The 16,836-nt window shown below is 46.6% G+C and overlaps 1 long non-coding RNA gene and 3 other non-coding genes across 4 annotated transcripts; all 4 read left to right on the top strand.

Annotated features, from left to right (window-relative positions):
• The first annotated feature begins 382 nt into the window (after window positions 1-382).
• LOC119392069 (U5 spliceosomal RNA) lies at window positions 383-505 on the top strand. Its single transcript, XR_005183662.1, has one exon. It is a non-coding gene; the product is annotated as a U5 spliceosomal RNA (small nuclear RNA).
• A 1,365-nt stretch (window positions 506-1,870) lies between these two features.
• On the top strand, window positions 1,871-1,995 carry LOC119392058 (U5 spliceosomal RNA). The gene has a single exon (XR_005183650.1). It is a non-coding gene; the product is annotated as a U5 spliceosomal RNA (small nuclear RNA).
• Window positions 1,996-8,115: 6,120 nt separating this feature from the next.
• LOC119392055 (U5 spliceosomal RNA) lies at window positions 8,116-8,240 on the top strand. The gene has a single exon (XR_005183647.1). It is a non-coding gene; the product is annotated as a U5 spliceosomal RNA (small nuclear RNA).
• A 1,311-nt stretch (window positions 8,241-9,551) lies between these two features.
• Window positions 9,552-15,721, top strand: LOC119390597 (uncharacterized). Its single transcript, XR_005183392.2, has 3 exons — window positions 9,552-9,717; window positions 9,789-9,848; window positions 15,612-15,721. It is a non-coding gene; the product is annotated as an uncharacterized LOC119390597 (long non-coding RNA).
• The last annotated feature ends 1,115 nt before the right edge of the window (window positions 15,722-16,836 follow it).

Consider the following 16,836-nt stretch of genomic DNA (forward strand, 5'->3'; position numbering starts at 1 on the left):
GGTCGGGCGGCGCGCGAGCGCCCAAACTGCAAGGCACAAAAATAAAGTTGGTCCAATCCAATCCCAATGTCGCGTGGGCGGAAGCACGCCCAGCAGGCGATCTTGAACACTAGATGGCGACAGCTGCACCCAGAATGGAAGCCGCGCGGAGTAGTTGTGGAATTTCTATCAACAATTTTAGCTTTTTAAACGAAAGCGTAGTAAGACTTGACATTAATTTATTAAGAAGTGTACGTTTAAACGGGAAGAAAAGCAATAAGCCTGTTGACGAACTGAAACATTGAGAATCAAAACCCCAAACTTGAAAAAGTACTTATGCGAAACCTTGGCCATGAAGCCAAGTCCGTATTCGGGCGGACTGAACAAGGGCCCACTTCGGTCATCGCTCACGTCTCTCCTCAAATCCACGTATTAATCTTCGCCTTTTACTAAAGATTACCGTGGGGAGGGACAACTCCAATGAGCCTATGGGCCAATTTTTGGGAGGCCTTACCCGTTTGGGGTGAGGCCTAGCATTGAGTCAAAAGAAAGGTTTTAATGTGTGTGAGTTCGCAGTTTACGCTCACCTTCGGTTAGACACTATTTGCACTCCGAAGTCAGTAACTGCGTATTCGAATTCACTAGTGCAAGATTTCTAATCACATACACGTCCTTACTAGGCCAGATCCCCCCCCCCCCTTTACAGCTTGCGCACTTCGGATCGGGCCGGCCCTCCTGACTTTTGGAGATTCTTGCGATGGCTCCGCGTTCAACCTTACTGCCTAGCGCGCGAAGTTTAAATATGTAGTGCGATATTTTTCGGCATTTATCGAGTAATTAAATCGCCGGCATAACAGAATTAACAAGTCAAATTATGTGAAAAAAAAAAAATTCTACGGAGCCTTTGCATGTATTACAAATGAGGCTGGTTCAGCGTCGTCTAGGGCCTGCACGTTTCTATCGCAGATCAGTGTCCCGAATCGTCTGCATTCTACTGCTTTGATTGCAGATGGCATTAAAAAAAAAACACTTCTCCGTTCAATCCATGTATATGTACTACGCCTGTCAGGTTATCACAGCTAATTCGAAGTTACGCGACCAAACAACGCCCAATGAAACACAAAACCTCTATGAAACGTTTTTAGAGGTCTCGTGTTTCGTGGAACGGTCCGGAAGGATCACACTAACAGCGTCAAGAGCTCCTCTCACCTGCATCAGCCAGAAGAGCGGTAGCGGCAGGTTTTTCTAAACAAAGAATTAACACTCAATGACGATTCCTGCTGCATTTATTGCGGCATTTTACTCCTCAAGGGGCACCCATGAAGTGCACGAAGGCGACAAAATGTTGCTTCGATGAGTTGGGTATGTTGTGTCCGATCACAAGCCCGCATTTCTAACCAATCTGCAAGAAAAACAACGCATCAGGCTTCCGCAAACACAGAGTGTACCGTGCACACGCAAAAATTAGTCAATGCTGCGTGAAAAACAGCAGCGAACAATCGAGTTTCCCACAAACATCCACAAGAGCCGCAACTGCCACTCCCAATCTCGGAGGCTTAGCTAAGCTTGGTGGCGTTGGCCCCAGCCCGCGATGTTCAACAATAGATGGCGACTGCTACGCTTCAACAGGTCTTCAAAATGGGAGGCCGTGCGGTGTAATAAGTCACAAAATCTTTATCAACATTTTCAGCTTTTAAACTAGAATGCAGCAACAATTGACATTTATTTATTAAGAAGTGTATGTTGAAACGGGAAGAAAAGTAATAAAATGTATTGAGGAACTGAAACATTGAGCATTAAAACCCCAAACTTGAAAAAGTACTTGTGCGAAACCTTGGCCACGAAGCCAAGTCCGTATCCAGGCGGACTGAACAAGGGCCACTGTCGGTCGTCGCTCAGGTCTCTCCTTAAATCCACGTATTAATCTTTCGCCTTTTACTAAAGATTACCGTGGGGAGGGACACTCCAATGAGCCTATAGGCCAATTTTTGGGAGGCCTTACCCGTTTGGGTGAGGCCTAATACTGAAATCGAAAGTAAGATTGTTTAGACTTGCTGGGTTTCTATCCTCGGCGCTTTTCGCGAGTGCGTCGGCGTTCGCCTAAGGAAGAAAGCGTGGTCTAGTGGAGATCAGTGGGCGAGCCCACTTCGTTCACTGCGTGATGCCTCTTTAGCGCTGTTTTCTCGTGTCCTTTCTTCTCCCTTCTTTTCGCACGCTGTGTTTCACTCGTTATCATTCACATGTTGCCGACGCCGGATTTATCAACACCAGGCCCGTACGTAGCCAGGAATGTTTTTCGGGGTGGGGTGGGGTGGGGGGGCACTTGCTTAAAGTCTTTGACTATTTGAGAAAAACACCTATTTTCATTATTTATTTTCGGTAAAACACCATTTATCATAAAAAATTATGATACATGGTTACGGGTCTGATCGACACACTGGCTTGGTTATGATGCGGGTTATGTAGGCCGTCATGATTCGAGCATTTGAGGGTTGCGGTCTTGAGAGACCTCTTTGGATTGGGCCCCTTGCCTGTTGCGCTTTGTACTCGCAGTGGTTACGGTGCCCAGCTGCTGACTCAAAAGACGCGGGTTCGATTCCCAGCCGCGGCGGTCGCCCTTGGATAGGGGCGAAGTGCTGAAGGCCAGTGTACTTACTGTGCGATGTGAGCGCGCATTAAAGAACCTCTGGTAGTTTAAATTATCAGGTTCTCTTCACTACGGTGTCCCTCATAGCCTGAGTTTGCCAGACAGAGTACACTAGCTGTGCCAGACACGGTACCTGAGTTGTTTTGGAACGTCAAACCGATCAGTGCCATAAACCAAAAGTGGAGAGCAGTTACTGCACTTTCATGAAATGCAGTTTCCTAGTGAGAAACTCAAATTGCACCGGGGCGCCCTGGTTCGCCGTTACGCACAATCCTTGTAGCAACTGGGAGCCCCGGTGTTATTTGTCGAAAATGGCACAAAATTTTGCCATTCACACCGGGTTGCCAGGCGCTGCGATGATTGGAAGAAACGGCGCACCAAGGTAACACCAGGGCGCCCCAGTGCACTCCTTTGCGATTTTATGAAGATGTCATTGGTTTCGAGCTTGGTTTCGATCACCCCTCAGGATTTCGATTCTGAAGCAAAATGCAATATGTTTAGTACAGTTACCACAGTTGCTAGGTGTGCAGAGGCTACAGAAGAGTAAATCATTGTACTGTTATGTACACGCAGCTGCGTTTTTTTTTTTCGGGCAATTTCTTGGTTCTCGTCATTATTAGCAACTGTATTCCGCCGCTGCGCCGACAGACGGTTGGTCGGTCGGTCGGTCAAACTTATTAAACTGTGTCTGATATCTTTTCTCGTGCAGTATAGCTGTTTGCCGGTGCGTGCATTTAGTAATCAGTTATTGTAATATTTTTCTACCCCACCAAAAGCAAGTTAGCCGAATATTGCCAGTGATTATAAAGTGCCGACTCCCAATACGGAATACAAATGGCTGTTGCATTGCTTGAAGAAGTATAGCAACCGTAAAATGCAGTGCAACAAGCGCGGCAGTGCAGACCTCTTCAAAGGAGAAGAAAAACTTCTTTTCTGGACTGTGGGAGTGCAAAGGCTGACCAATGCTGACGCTACTTCCGCAGTGCATTTCTGGGGTGTCGCGCATATTTACCACCGCGGTAATACCCTCTGCATACTACCGCTCACTACCTGGAAGGCATCAACTCTGCCGGAGTTGATGCCTCAGGCAGTATGCGACACTCCCAGTGTTTTCGTGCGCATAAATACCCGATAAGTGGTCGAGGGTACGACCGCCGCTGTATAGCTGAGTTGGCAAGAGCATCGGGCAGGTAATTCCAATTAAGGTCGCAGGTTCGGTCCCTGCCAGCGGCAAGCTGTCTTTTCGTCCACTTCAGTTTCTTCGCATCTATATCACAACTGTTACCAATACACTTAAAACAGCACAATCAACGACCCGTATACACCTTCCTTGGCTTCTGCTGGTTTTCATTATCGATGTGCAGTAATTACACATAGTCACATACCCAGTCATTTAATGTTGCCACGGAGGATGGATAGCCGCTTGGCATGTTCGGGAAACAGCGCCACCGTTGTGCATGCCACGTCCAGACAACGAAAACAGCCGCTTACTGAAGACCCAAGTGCTGATGTGCTAATACTGTCGTCATAGTTTAATCATCGAAGCATGCTTTCTGGATTGGGAGGAGCAATGACAACTGATCAACGCAATGTTCACTGCAGGCGCTTCATCTAGAATAACCCAGGATAATTCTGGGCTTCCTTATTTTTAGACATTTATTCTTAATTTTCAATGGCTTTAAACTTGTTTCGGTAGTTTTGTTAAGCATAATTTCTGGCCTCATACATAATGGCATGCTCTGGCCACTACGCTTGAATACTGGCACAACATTTGCAAAAGCACATGAGTGGGACGGGGGCAAAGTGGCAACCGAAATTATAATTTGTCTATTCGTGCATCAAAATTTGCGAAATTTAGCACATCAGGTATGTAATTCTTTGTGCTAAGGCTCACACTTGTTATAAACCTTTGTGGGGTTCGGATATTCCGTAGAGTAAGGGTGCCTTTTGCGAATCGAATTGAATACCGAACTATATCCGAATCGAAATATTTGAAGTTTCGAATATTCCGGCACATGCCCATTATTTTTATTGTTGGAGATCGCGTTCAATTGTGAAGATCGCTTAATTGTGAGTTCATGCTTGTCACACATAACCTTCTTAAAGCCGTGTTGATTTGAGGAGAATAAGTAATTTGGTTCCGCTTAACAGAAGGTGTAAGTTATAATTGCTGTAATAAATGACTTCATCTAATTAGCGGAAAATGCACATTGCAGACGTCAGTCAGTAGTTTCCACGCAATTTGTAGCTTAAATGAAAGTGTATACAGACTATAAGCCCAGGGAAAAGGAAATCACAAACTTAATTGCCGCTCTTGGGCAATTAAGTTGAACCCACAAGCTCTGCATCACGCGTGTGTTGCACAGTCTACCACTTTTCGCAACAGGGTCGTCCCTTTTGCAATGTCGTCTGTTTTATGGAACAAGGCATGAGCGATACAGAATGAAATACATTTTATCTACGTTGTGTTTTCTAAGAGATAAGTTGTGGGACTTGACGAAAGCCAGCAAAAGGACGGGACACGAGAAAGAGGCAGACACACACGCGTGTCCCGTGTCTTTCTCGTGTCCCGTTCTTTTGCTGGCCTTCGTCAAGTATCATGAACCAACTGGCCCAGATCTCAACTCTTCTATGAGTTGTGGGGTTTTAAGTGCCCGAAGCCGCGATAGGGATATGTGGCGTTTCGTATAGTGATACACTGCAGAAAATAAGCAGTCCATTTGGTAATATTGAGGAGAGCGCAACCGAAAGCCCGTGTTCTCACGTGACACTCAAATATATTGACGTTTTTAGTCGATTGCATTTATACTTATTTTATTATTTATCATTACCTTACGGGGCCCTCGTGGGGCGTTGTGTAAGGGGGGTAGTGCCGCGCAGATACATAACCGAGATATAAATATACAATAATACGCGTAACTTCCTGTTAATTGTCTTAATTGTCCTTTTTCGCTCACCCAGGCGTCACCATGTGATTGTGACACTAGGTCGGCGAGTTGATTCAGATGTAATTCACTTTAACTTGAATTCACGCGTCTTCACATTTGACTCGCATTATGCACTATCACTGCGTGCAAGGCTGCATCCAAGGAGGATTTAATCATCCTTCATCATATCAGTAATTCAGACGATCTACAATGCCACCACCCACTGTGCCGTGTATGCAGGCATGTTGCAGCCAGTTTTCCTCCTTTGCAGCCAGTTTTCCTCCAAGGGGGCTACCGCTCGGCGCAAAGCGCCGAGCGGTAGCCCCCTTGTCCGGGCAGGGACCGTCTTTCCGAAACAAATCTTCCCCTCCTCAACCCGGGGGGGGAGGTAGTGCCGGGATAGACGTATGGATGATGATGGGTTGATAAGTATCGTAGAACTCTGGGACAAAGTGCCTCCGGGCGCCGCGTCTCCTCCCATCTGACAACGGCACCGTGGGGAGGGACACTCCAATGAGCCTATAGGCCAATTTTTGAGAGGCCTTACCCGTTTGGGTGAGGCCTAATATTGAAGTCAAAAGAAAGGTTTTCATCTGTGTGAGTTTGCAGTTGACGCTCACCTTCGGTTAGACGCTTACTCACCTTTACTTATCCTTTACTAACATTGGAATTCACCTAGTGCACCACATTTGTAATCACATAACACGCCCTTACTAGGCCAGGTCCCGACCCTCCACCGCCCCCTGCAGCTTTCCGCACTTCGGATCGGGCCGGCCCTCCTGACTTTTGGAGATTCTTGCGATGGCTCCGCGTTCTTAAATATGTAGTGCGATATTTTCGGCACTTATCGAGTAAATCGCCCGCATAACAGAATTAAAAAGTCAAATTACGTGAAAAAGAATTAAATTCTACGGAGCATTTGCATGTATTGCAAATGAGGCTGGTTCAGCTTCGTCTGGGCTTGCACGTGTTCTATCGCAGATCAGTGTCCCGAAACGTCTGCATTCTCCTTTGATTGCGGATGGCATAAAACAAACCAACAACAACACGCGCTTCTCCGTTCTAGGGTTGCCACCTTTTACCGAAAAAAAAACCGGCCCTACGACGGTGGGGGGGGGGGGGGGGGGTGTTAACAAGAGATTAAAATAATGTTGAACAATAGATGCTATGTCAATTCTTCGGCATGCATGCCATTAATGTAACATTACTTTCATTGAGCCAAATAAACCCAGTGCACAAACAAAAGCTGCACACTCCGCTAACCAACTAGCCTCTGCTGACATAAAAGTACCCGTGAGTGGAACGACGCTTATAACTCTGAATGTGCTGCACTGAAAAGGGACGACAATGCTTCGTCCATAAAAAGCTCTTTGCGTCTGAATCCAACAGGCCAGTGGCATTATAGACACAAAGGAACGTTAAAATGTGCATATGCCACAAAAATATCGGATAATCGGATAGTCATGTACCATACACGCGCAAATAATATGCTCTATTCCAATGATCGCTAGACTTGAAGGGATCCCGGAAAGTGGTTGACTAATAGCGTAAGAGTTTTGGTGATTGACGATAAATATTTACCGTTGTAGTTGTTGAACTGACGCTTATAAAACACCCAAAATATAAATAATCGCGATATTATGACAAAAGAAAAAAAAAACCGGCCAATGGCGGCCGGTGCGGACCGGCAACCGGCCCGCCATCTGAAAAACCGGCCTGGCCAGTCTAAAACCAGACAGCTGGCAACCCTACAGTAATTCGAAGTTACGCGACCAAACACGCCCAATGAAACACAAAACCTCTATGAAACGTTTTTAGAGGTCTCGTGTTTCGTGGAACGGTCCGAAGGATCACACTAACAGCGTCAAGAGCTCCTCTCACCTGCATCAGCCAGAAGAGCGGTAGCGGCAGGTTTTTCTAAACAAAGAATTAACACTCAATGACGATTCCTGCTGCATTTATTGCGGCATTTTACTCCTCAAAGGGGCACCAAAGTGCACGAAGGCGACAAAATGTTGCTTCGATGAGGTTGGGTATGTTGTGTCCGATCACAAGCCCGCATTTCTAACCATTCTGCAAGAAAAACAACGCATCAGGCTTCCGCAAACACAGAGTGTACCGTGCACACGCAAAAAATTAGTCAATGCTGCGTGAAAAACAGCAGCGAACAATCGAGTTTCCCACAAACATCCACAAGAGCCGCAACTGCCACTCCCAATCTCGGAGGCTTAGCTAAGCTTGGTGGCGTTGGCCCAGCCCGCGATGTTCAACAATAGATGGCGACTGCTACGCTTCAACAGGTCTTCAAAATGGGAGGCCGTGCGGTGTAATAAGTCACAAAATATTTATCAACATTTTCAGCTTTTAAACTAGAATGCAGCAACAATTGACATTTATTTATTAAGAAGTGTATGTTGAAACAGGAAGAAAAGCAATAAAATGTATTGGGGAACTGAAACATTGAGCATTAAAACCCCAAACTTCAAAAAGTTTTTGTGCGAAACCTTGGCCACGAAGCCAAGTCCGTATCCAGGCGGACTGAACAAGGGCCACTGTCAGTCATCGCTCAGGTCTCTCCTCAAATCCACGTATTAATCTTTCGCCTTTTACTAAAGATTACCGTGGGGAGGGACACTCCAATGAGCCTATAGGCCAATTTTTGGGAGGCCTTACCCGTTTGGGTGAGGCCTAATACTGAAATCGAAAGTAAGATTGATTAGACCTCCTGTGTTTCTATCCTCAGCGCTTTCTCGCGTGTGCGTCGGCGTTCGCCTAAGGAAGAAAGCGTGGTTGGCGTGGTCTAGTGGAGATCAGTGGGCGAGCCCACTTCGTTAACTGCGTGACGTCTCTTTAGCGCTGTTTTCTCGTGTCCTTTCTTCTCCCTTCTTTTCGCACGCTGTGTTTCACTCGTTATCATTCGCATGTTGCCGACGCCGGATTTGTCGACACCAGGCCCGTACGTAGCCAGGGATGTTTTTCGGGGTGGGGGGGCGCTTGCTTAAAGTCTTTGACTATTTGAGAAAAACGCCTATTTTCATTATTTATTTTCGGTGAAACACCATTTATCATAAAAAATTATGATACATGGTTACGGGCCTGATCGACACACTGGCCACTGCTTGGTTACGATGCGGGTTATGTAGGCCGTCATGATTCGTGCATTTGAGGGTTGCGGTCTTGAGAGACCTCTTTGGATTGGGCCCCTTGTCTGTTGTGTTTTGTACTCGCAGTGGTTACGGTGCTCAGCTGCTGACTCAAAAGACGCGGGTTCGATTCCCAGCCGCGGCCGTCGCCCTTGGATAGGGGCGAAGTGCTGAAGGCCAGTGTACTTACTGTGCGATGTGAGCGCGCATTAAAGAACCTCTGGTAGTTTAAATTATCAGGTTCTCTTTACCACGGCGTCTCTCATAGCCTGAGTTAGCCAGAGAGAGTACACTAGCTGTGCCAGACACGGTACCTGAGTTGTTTTGGGACGTCAAACCGATCAGTCCCATAAACAAAAACTGGAGAGCAGTTACTGCACCTTCATGAAATGAATAGTTTCCTAGTGAGAAACTCAAATTGCACCGGGATGCCCTGGTTCGCCGTTTCGCACAATCCTTGTAGCAACGGGGAGTCGCGGTGTTTGTCGAATTTGGCACAAAATTTTGCCATTCACACCGGGTCGCCAGGCGCTGCGATGAATGCGCACCAGGGTAACACCAGGGCGCCCCAGTGCGCTCCTTTGCGATTTTATGAAATGTCATTGGTTTCGATCTTGGTTTCGATCACCTCCCCCCCCCCCCCCCCGGGTTTCGATTCTGAAGCAAAATGCAATATGTTTATTACAGTTACCACAGTTGCTAGGTGTGCAGACGCTACAAAAGAATAAATCATTGTACTGTTATGTATACGCAGCTGCATTTTTTTTCGGGCAATTTCTTGCTTCTCGTCATTATTAGCAACTGTTATTTCGCCGCTGCGCCGACAGACGGCGCGTTCAGTTTTTATCAGTCACATGTGCGAGCATGTGCGCGAGTCACATTGGCGGCTGTTTCGGCGTCAGTTTCAGCGCCTGTCAACGTCTGTCATCGTCTTTTGTTTTGTCCCTTTCGTAGCCCTTTTGTCGAACACCCACGAATATGCCTCACCGTGTAGTCCAAGCAGCACTTTGCTTGGTTACAGGTACCGTGGTTTCAGACGCTTCACTTAGTGCTGACTTTGACCACTTTGACTGCTTTGACATTCTATAATAGTGCGCACTCTTGTTCCAGCCCTCGCGGCCGATTTCCCGGCAAGGTTCTGCCCGGCCATGCGTAAGTATCGCTACTCTGCCGCTGTCAGTGGTTGGCCCGTGTCAGTTTTCCTCGTTCGTCGTGAGGCTGAATATGTGATAGACGAGCATTTCGGCAAAGAAGTGTGTTGGGGCCATACTGGCCATACTACGCTGGGGACCCTGCTACTCCGCCGCGTTCACCGCCATGTTTTTGTTTCAGTTGTCCGGCTTTCGCGCTGTTGCAGTGGTGTGCGCTCGCTTTCCAACCCTTTATGGCTTTTAATGCCAGCAACTTGTAGTGCGGCTTTGGCAATATATCGCGACAACAATGCTGTCATGCTCCGGGGTCAGTTATGAGCAAGCCGGGCAAAGTTTCGGTTCAAAGCCCCTCTACGTAGCTCGTGCAGTTGTTGTGAAGCTGTTGAAAGTTGAGTAGGCCGCATGCTCTTCAGTGCTTGAACACTAACGTCACCGGTAACCGTTGCAACCATACGAAAGGGAGTTTTTAAGAGTAGGGTACGCAAAGCTTTGCGTTAGCGTTTGCCGCCACTGTGCGCGAGTCGTATGCTATCCTCTCTAATACGTTAAGTTTCGGATAGAGCGTATCCTGCCCAACGAATGCAGTCGCTGCGTACGCTGTTCCAAAACTGCCTAGTTAGGGAGTTTTTGAATAGAGGCTCCAAAGCCCTTTGCGTGTGCTGGCTTTGGGTCTAGCAGGAGCAAGAGTTTTCGAATAGGGTCTGCGGCGCTTTGGACACTCCCCCAGGGGTCTAGGTCGCTCTAGTCTTGGCCAAGAGCCGTCGCTTGAGTGGGTGCCGTCATGTTTGTTAAATGCAGAGCTTTCGGGGCAGGTTTTGGGGTTCCCGCTAAATTCGAGAAATACCCTACCAGCAAAATTTGCTTGGCCCAAGCATGGGAAATCATCAGTGGCCAAGCTGTCCATGAATGGAAAGTTATTGGAGGCCAAGCAAATATGAGCTTGGCAGTTGTAAGAAGCCTACCATTGGCCAAGCAAAGGAAGGCCGTGCTTGGCAAATCATTGGAAACACCTCTTGCCATGGTTGGCACTGTAGTGGAACACCATGCAATAACCAAGCATGTTCTAGATATGGAGGCCAAGCATTTTGGCCAATGTAATTTCTGGCACATTTTTTGTAGTTTTTTGTCTTGGATAAAATTTGATGCCCGGCTACTTTTTTCTACATTTTTGTCTGTACCCCCCCCCCACCCCCCAAACAAGTCATAAGGCAAATATTTCTGGTGCTTCAGGTTTATTTTACACTGAATATATACAAGGCAATACACCATTTTTATATTCCTTCCTGAACTCTTGCGGTTATAAAGTGTTGCTTGGGCTTCTGTTGGAGTATTCATCAAGGTGGCACGCAGTCTTTGCATAAGTGCACCTTCTTGATCCACAGCGAACATGAGCCACCTTTTTGTTATGTCTGAAACAGCTGCGTCAGTTGTGTTGAACAGGGTACGTCTGGCACCTGTGAAATACAAGGAGACAAAAAATCATGAGCTTCTCTTTAAAAAGTCATTTCTCAGGCTTTCAACAATTTTCAACACATAGCGGGAACATTTGTTGGAAGGCTAATCGGTTATGCATGAGTATGAAGATCAGAACACATGCACGGACAGGAAGAGTTGATTGGACAGCATAATACATATTTTTTTTTTCACTTTCAACTACAAGTTTATTAATGGAGTAGCTTGCGTAGTTTTGTGAGAACCCCATCAGTATGAAACAAAAGATGAAGAAATACAACAAAAAATGTCCCACTTAATCTTCTATTCTGGCACCCTCTTCCAGAACAACATATATTCTTTCAAATTATAAAAGATCATACTTTTTTTGCTGATAGCACTATGGAAGGAGCATTGGCGCACGAGCACTCTATTATGTCCTTGTTTTCTTCCTGTATGTATGTCCTTTGAGATTTATGAACGTTGCTGGGATAGTCGATGTACCATAATGTTGTAGTTGCCGGGTCTGGTACAGGTCTGGTCCTCTGGATAAAAAGAAATGAAAAATGAAGTATTCCGTAGAGCAATCAGAGCGAACTGAATTAATGACCGGAAAAAATATTAGCACGTGGCTATTCGGTAACTGTTTGTAAGACTTCACGACAAACTGTGCTAGAGAAACGGACACAACCGCTCTTCCGTCTCATTTTTTTAACCGCTTGTACGTCTTCGTGCGTCACGAATTTCCATGGAGAAGAATATAATACAAAGAAGTGAGTATGCTTGATGGCCAAGCACATTCCGAGAACATTGGCCAGCAACCATGGCACGTTACAGAAAAGCCCTTGGCCTCCATCTTAAATGTGGCAGATATCTTTCAAACCTTTTGTTTCATTCTAATAAGTGGTAAGAGCCAACAACTACGGGAAACACGCACTTAAAAATAAATTGGGCCACTTTCGCTGCCATCTTATCCATATTTTGCATGTAGGCCATGTCCTTTTCTATCACGCTGTCAGGGCATTGGCCAATGATAACGGAAGCCGATGGGAATCCAAGATGTGTCCAATGATCGGCCATCGGCCACTGCTGGTAGGGTAGCGTCCCCAACACAAAACCCAAACGCTGTTCGGGTCTCGTGCATGCGCAGTGGCCTCGACGCTATTTCTTAGGGGTCCCAAAACGTTTGGGGCCCCTATTCTGAAACTACCTATTAGGCAGTTTTAGAATAGGGCACGCAAAGATAGCCTTCGTTGCGTATGCACGCCATTTCAGTCACTTAAAGGGACACTAAAGAGCAAAACGATTTTTCTCGCATTAGTAAAGTAGTCTTTCACGATACCAAAAACGCCACGCTTTCTGCGCGAAGGCTCTTAATAAGCGAGAAAACGCGCAAAAAGAAAATACAGGTGGCGACGCCACCTTTGAATTCCTGCACCATTTGCCGTGACATCACATATGTTTGACGGCGAAAATGAAACTTTGAACTTGGTTTTCTCCTCTAATAATAAACCTATGGTGGTGAAATAAACTACACAAGAGTTCTCCGAGCACACTTTATCAATCTAAACACATTCATTGTTTCTCTTTAGTGTCCCTTTAACAAGAGTATTCAAAAGGATAGCACACGACTCATGCGCAGTGGCAACAAACGCTAACGCAAAGCTTTGTGCATTCTGCTCTAAAACTGCTTATTACTTGAAATGTTTGGGAGTTTTCGAATAGGGGCCCCAAAGAAATAGCATTGAGGCCACTCTGCATGCGCGAGACCCAAACAGTGTTTGGGTTTTGCATTGAGGATGCTATTTCTCGAATTTAGCGGGAGCCCCAAAGCCTGCCCAAAAGCTTTGCATCAAACAAACATGACGGCACCCACTCAAGCGACGGCTCTTGGCCAAGACTAGAGCGACCTAGACCCCTGGGGGAGTGTCCAAAGCGCCGCAGACCCCATTCGAAAATGCTTAGCTCCTGCTTGACCCTAAGCGAGCACACGCAAAGGGCTTTGGGGCCCCTATTGGAAAACTCCCTGTTGTCATAATAGGGAGTTTTCGAATAGCGGTCCCGAAAGTTAGGGGCCCCAAAGTGCTTTGCATGTGCTGGCTTTGGGTCAAGCAGGAGCTAAGAGTTTTCGAATAGGGTCTGCGGTGCTTTGGGCACTCCCCCTATTCTATAGGTCACTCCAGTCTTGGCCAAGAGCTGTTGCTTCAGTGGGTGCCGTCATGTTTGTTTGATGCAAAGCTTTTGGGGCAAGCATCGGGGCTCCCGCTAAATTCGAGAAATAGCGTCCCCAACGCAAAACCCTAACGCTGTTTGGGTCTCGCACATGCGCAGTGGCCTTTACGCTATTTCTTTGGGGCCCCTATTCGAAAACTCCCTAATGTTGATGCCCCATATGCTATGCATCACGGTAGGCAATAGCAACAGCGAAAAGGTGCCTACATTGTGAAGTAGCTGTATTGCTTGGGAGTAATAGTGGTTTGAGGACAGAGATAATAATAATTGTTCGGGTTTTACTTCCTAAAATCACATTATGATGAGACGCCTAAGGACAGAAAAGATGATTATTTCTGCAACCCACAAGAGAGCATGGCTCAGCATCGTTGGGGGCAGGGTAGTGAAAGAGAGCAGAAAGCAGGTGCCACCTTCTCGAGAAATGAGTGCCCACAACACCGAGTGCCAGGTCAGGGTACTTTTCTCCCCACTAGGAAAACTGGTGGGTACCCGTTGGCACTGCGAGTCGAACTCAGTACCTCCCACATTGTAGGCGGAAGCTGTAAATACTCTGCCAGCGCTGCGGTTCTAGCCATAAGCATGCGTGCAGTCGTGGCCATCTCGAAAACATGAAACTGTTAACGCAAACTGCCAGATTTATTTCCAGGGAAACGTGAATTTCAGTTTACACATTTCACACAAGTTTCAATGCTATTATACGCAGAAAGTACAGCTAAGCACCTTTCTAAGGTGGTATCTAATGCAGTTGTACACGGAGACAGAATATTTTAGGCATTTTTTTTCACTTTTTTAAATTAAGGTGTATGGCTGTCCATGTGCTTCTTGCAAAAAATGAAAAGGCAAGAGACTTCTTTTATAAATGCACCATGTTACGGTGTGCTTTTCATCAGTTTCGATTTTGCGGAGTTCTGGGAAAGAAGCCACCATGTTTTAGGGCAAGGGGGTGTGCGAGTCCGTGCGTGGTGCCAGTCGCCGGCATCCCGATGTCTCAGAAGTCCCTTTGAATAAATGCCACTGTGCCTTGCTTTGCGAAGGCAGTGCAACTTACTTGGGTGTCGTAATGAGCGATCCATCAACCGGATGGACAAACTATTTGGCGTGGCTGTTGAACTCCGAGCTGGATTGGCTAGCGTCCGCCTTGTGGAGGAGTAAAAGTGCTTGTTGGAGCTTCAAGCTGCTGACAGAAAGTTGCGTCTGTTTACAAAAGTACGGAGCATGCTTACGAGGCCCAGGCATTCCGGGATCATAATGACAGTGACACATGCATTGTACCCAGGTGCGGCCAATTCGTTTATTTACGCAGGTAATTTTCAAATGTCCGGGGCTTACTTTTTGCATTCTTAAAGTTGAAACTTAGAGGGGCCCTGCAATACTTTTTCAAGTAATCATCGAATGGCTTCATTAAAAGAGCTTCTTGCCTCACGAATCGACTGCTGCAAAAATTTTTAGTCCGTCAAGTACGAGCAGAGTTTGAGATTTGTTGCATACTTCAAGCGCTTCTCTCTCCTTTCGTACCAGTGAGCGTGCTGAATGCTATGTGGGCTTGGGGAATGACAAGGGGGCAAGAAGATGCGTCCGTTCTTCAGCGCACATCATGACCTTGAGCACTTTGTTTTTCTTTGAACGCGTGGCTTACTTTCAGTGTGATTACAAGTGCGCGTGCGGGCACGTGGTGGCGGCCGCGGTAACTGTGGAGCTTAAAATTCTCAGGTCTGCCAGTGGCCGTGGACTTTGAGTTTATGGCGCGGTCATTTGGGTTTATGACATCATTTGTCGAGAGAAGAGGGAGTGATTTCCAGCTGACCTTGAGAATCAATTGTAAATTCCAGGCTGCGTACAGCACTATAATGCTTGGCTCGTGAGATCTCGAGAGCCTCGACTACCAATCAGCACAGTTTTCTGACCATGCTGAAAAAGGGTTGCAAGGCCTCGTCAAGTGTCCTCGAAGCTTTTTTAGCTCTTCAAATCCCTGAACGATAAGACCCGAGGGATAGCGCATTTAAGAAGCATGCGACATGCAAGACGGTGCATGCCAATTCAATTACACGCATGTACTGTCCACTTCGTTGTTTCTTATCGGGGCTCCTTTTGCCTTGTGCAGTTCATGAAGACTGCTGCCCTTGGACTCGTGGGAAACCATTATGCTGAAGGGAGGCAACTGTCAGCGACACGTGAGCTTTCAAACTAGCATGTAGGGCATCTATATAAACAAATACCTTGTATTTTACGAGTGGCTTCAAGGTCCACTGGGTACCCAGAGGATAGAAGCCTGCACCAAACTGCTAGGCAGAAAGTCGGAACCCTGCATGGCTAATTGCAAGAAGTGTGTACCCTACAAGGAAAATTTCCTAGGACCAAACATTGCAAACCATCATTCGCCAAGCTTTCCATGATTGAAAAGTTCTTGGATGCCAAGCGAGGTATGGGCTTGGCATTAAGGTAGAGAGGTGGGCGAGTGTGCTTGGCATGTGTGACAAGTGGCGCGATTTTGTACGCGTTCCTAAAACGGACTGAGGCAGTTCGTTCTATCCAGCTGCACGCGATTGGTCAATGCAGGGCCGTGACGTCTGTCATGGTTCACATTGACCATTCGTGTGCGGCTGGATAGAACGAACCGCCTCCGTCCGTTTTAAGAACGCGTACATAATCGCGCCAAAGCCTAACATTGGCCAAGCGAAAGAAGGGCATGCTTGGCAAATGATTGGGAACACCTCTTGCCATGTTTGGCACTGTAGTAAAATACGATTTAATAGCCAAGCATGTTCTTGATATAGGGGCCAAGCATTTTGGCCAATGCAATTTCTAGTACTCTTTGTCTTAGTTTTTTTATCTTGGCTACAATTTCACGCCTGGCTGTTCTTTCTCTAGACTTGTCAGTCCCACCCAGATAAATATTTTTGACACTTGATGTTTATTTTACACTGAATATATACAAGGCACTGTGCCATTTGTACATTCCTTCTTGCGATTACAGTTAAAACCTGGATATAGCGAAACTAGAAAAAGTTCGCGAATTTTCGTTACATCCAGGTTTTCGTTACATGCAGTTTTCGAGTAAAGACTAGAGAAACTATCGCGAAAACCAAACAAAAACGTGGCGGATGCCAGTTCAGTGCCACTCACTTCAAATATTTATTTAGCACAAAAAAACTGCGTTATTTTGGCTTGTCTCGCGTCAAAGATGACGTCACGCAGTGGTTCAGAGAAACCAACTCATCCAATGCTGCCTCATCATCCTGTGAGCCAATGTGACGGCGCGGAATGTACAGTGCGTCCAAGACCTCCTTCGCGGTAGGCAACGGTAGTGTATCTGCCTCTGACGAACC

Source organism: Rhipicephalus sanguineus, chromosome 4 (assembly GCF_013339695.2).
Source record: "Rhipicephalus sanguineus isolate Rsan-2018 chromosome 4, BIME_Rsan_1.4, whole genome shotgun sequence".
NCBI lineage: Eukaryota > Metazoa > Arthropoda > Arachnida > Ixodida > Ixodidae > Rhipicephalus > Rhipicephalus sanguineus.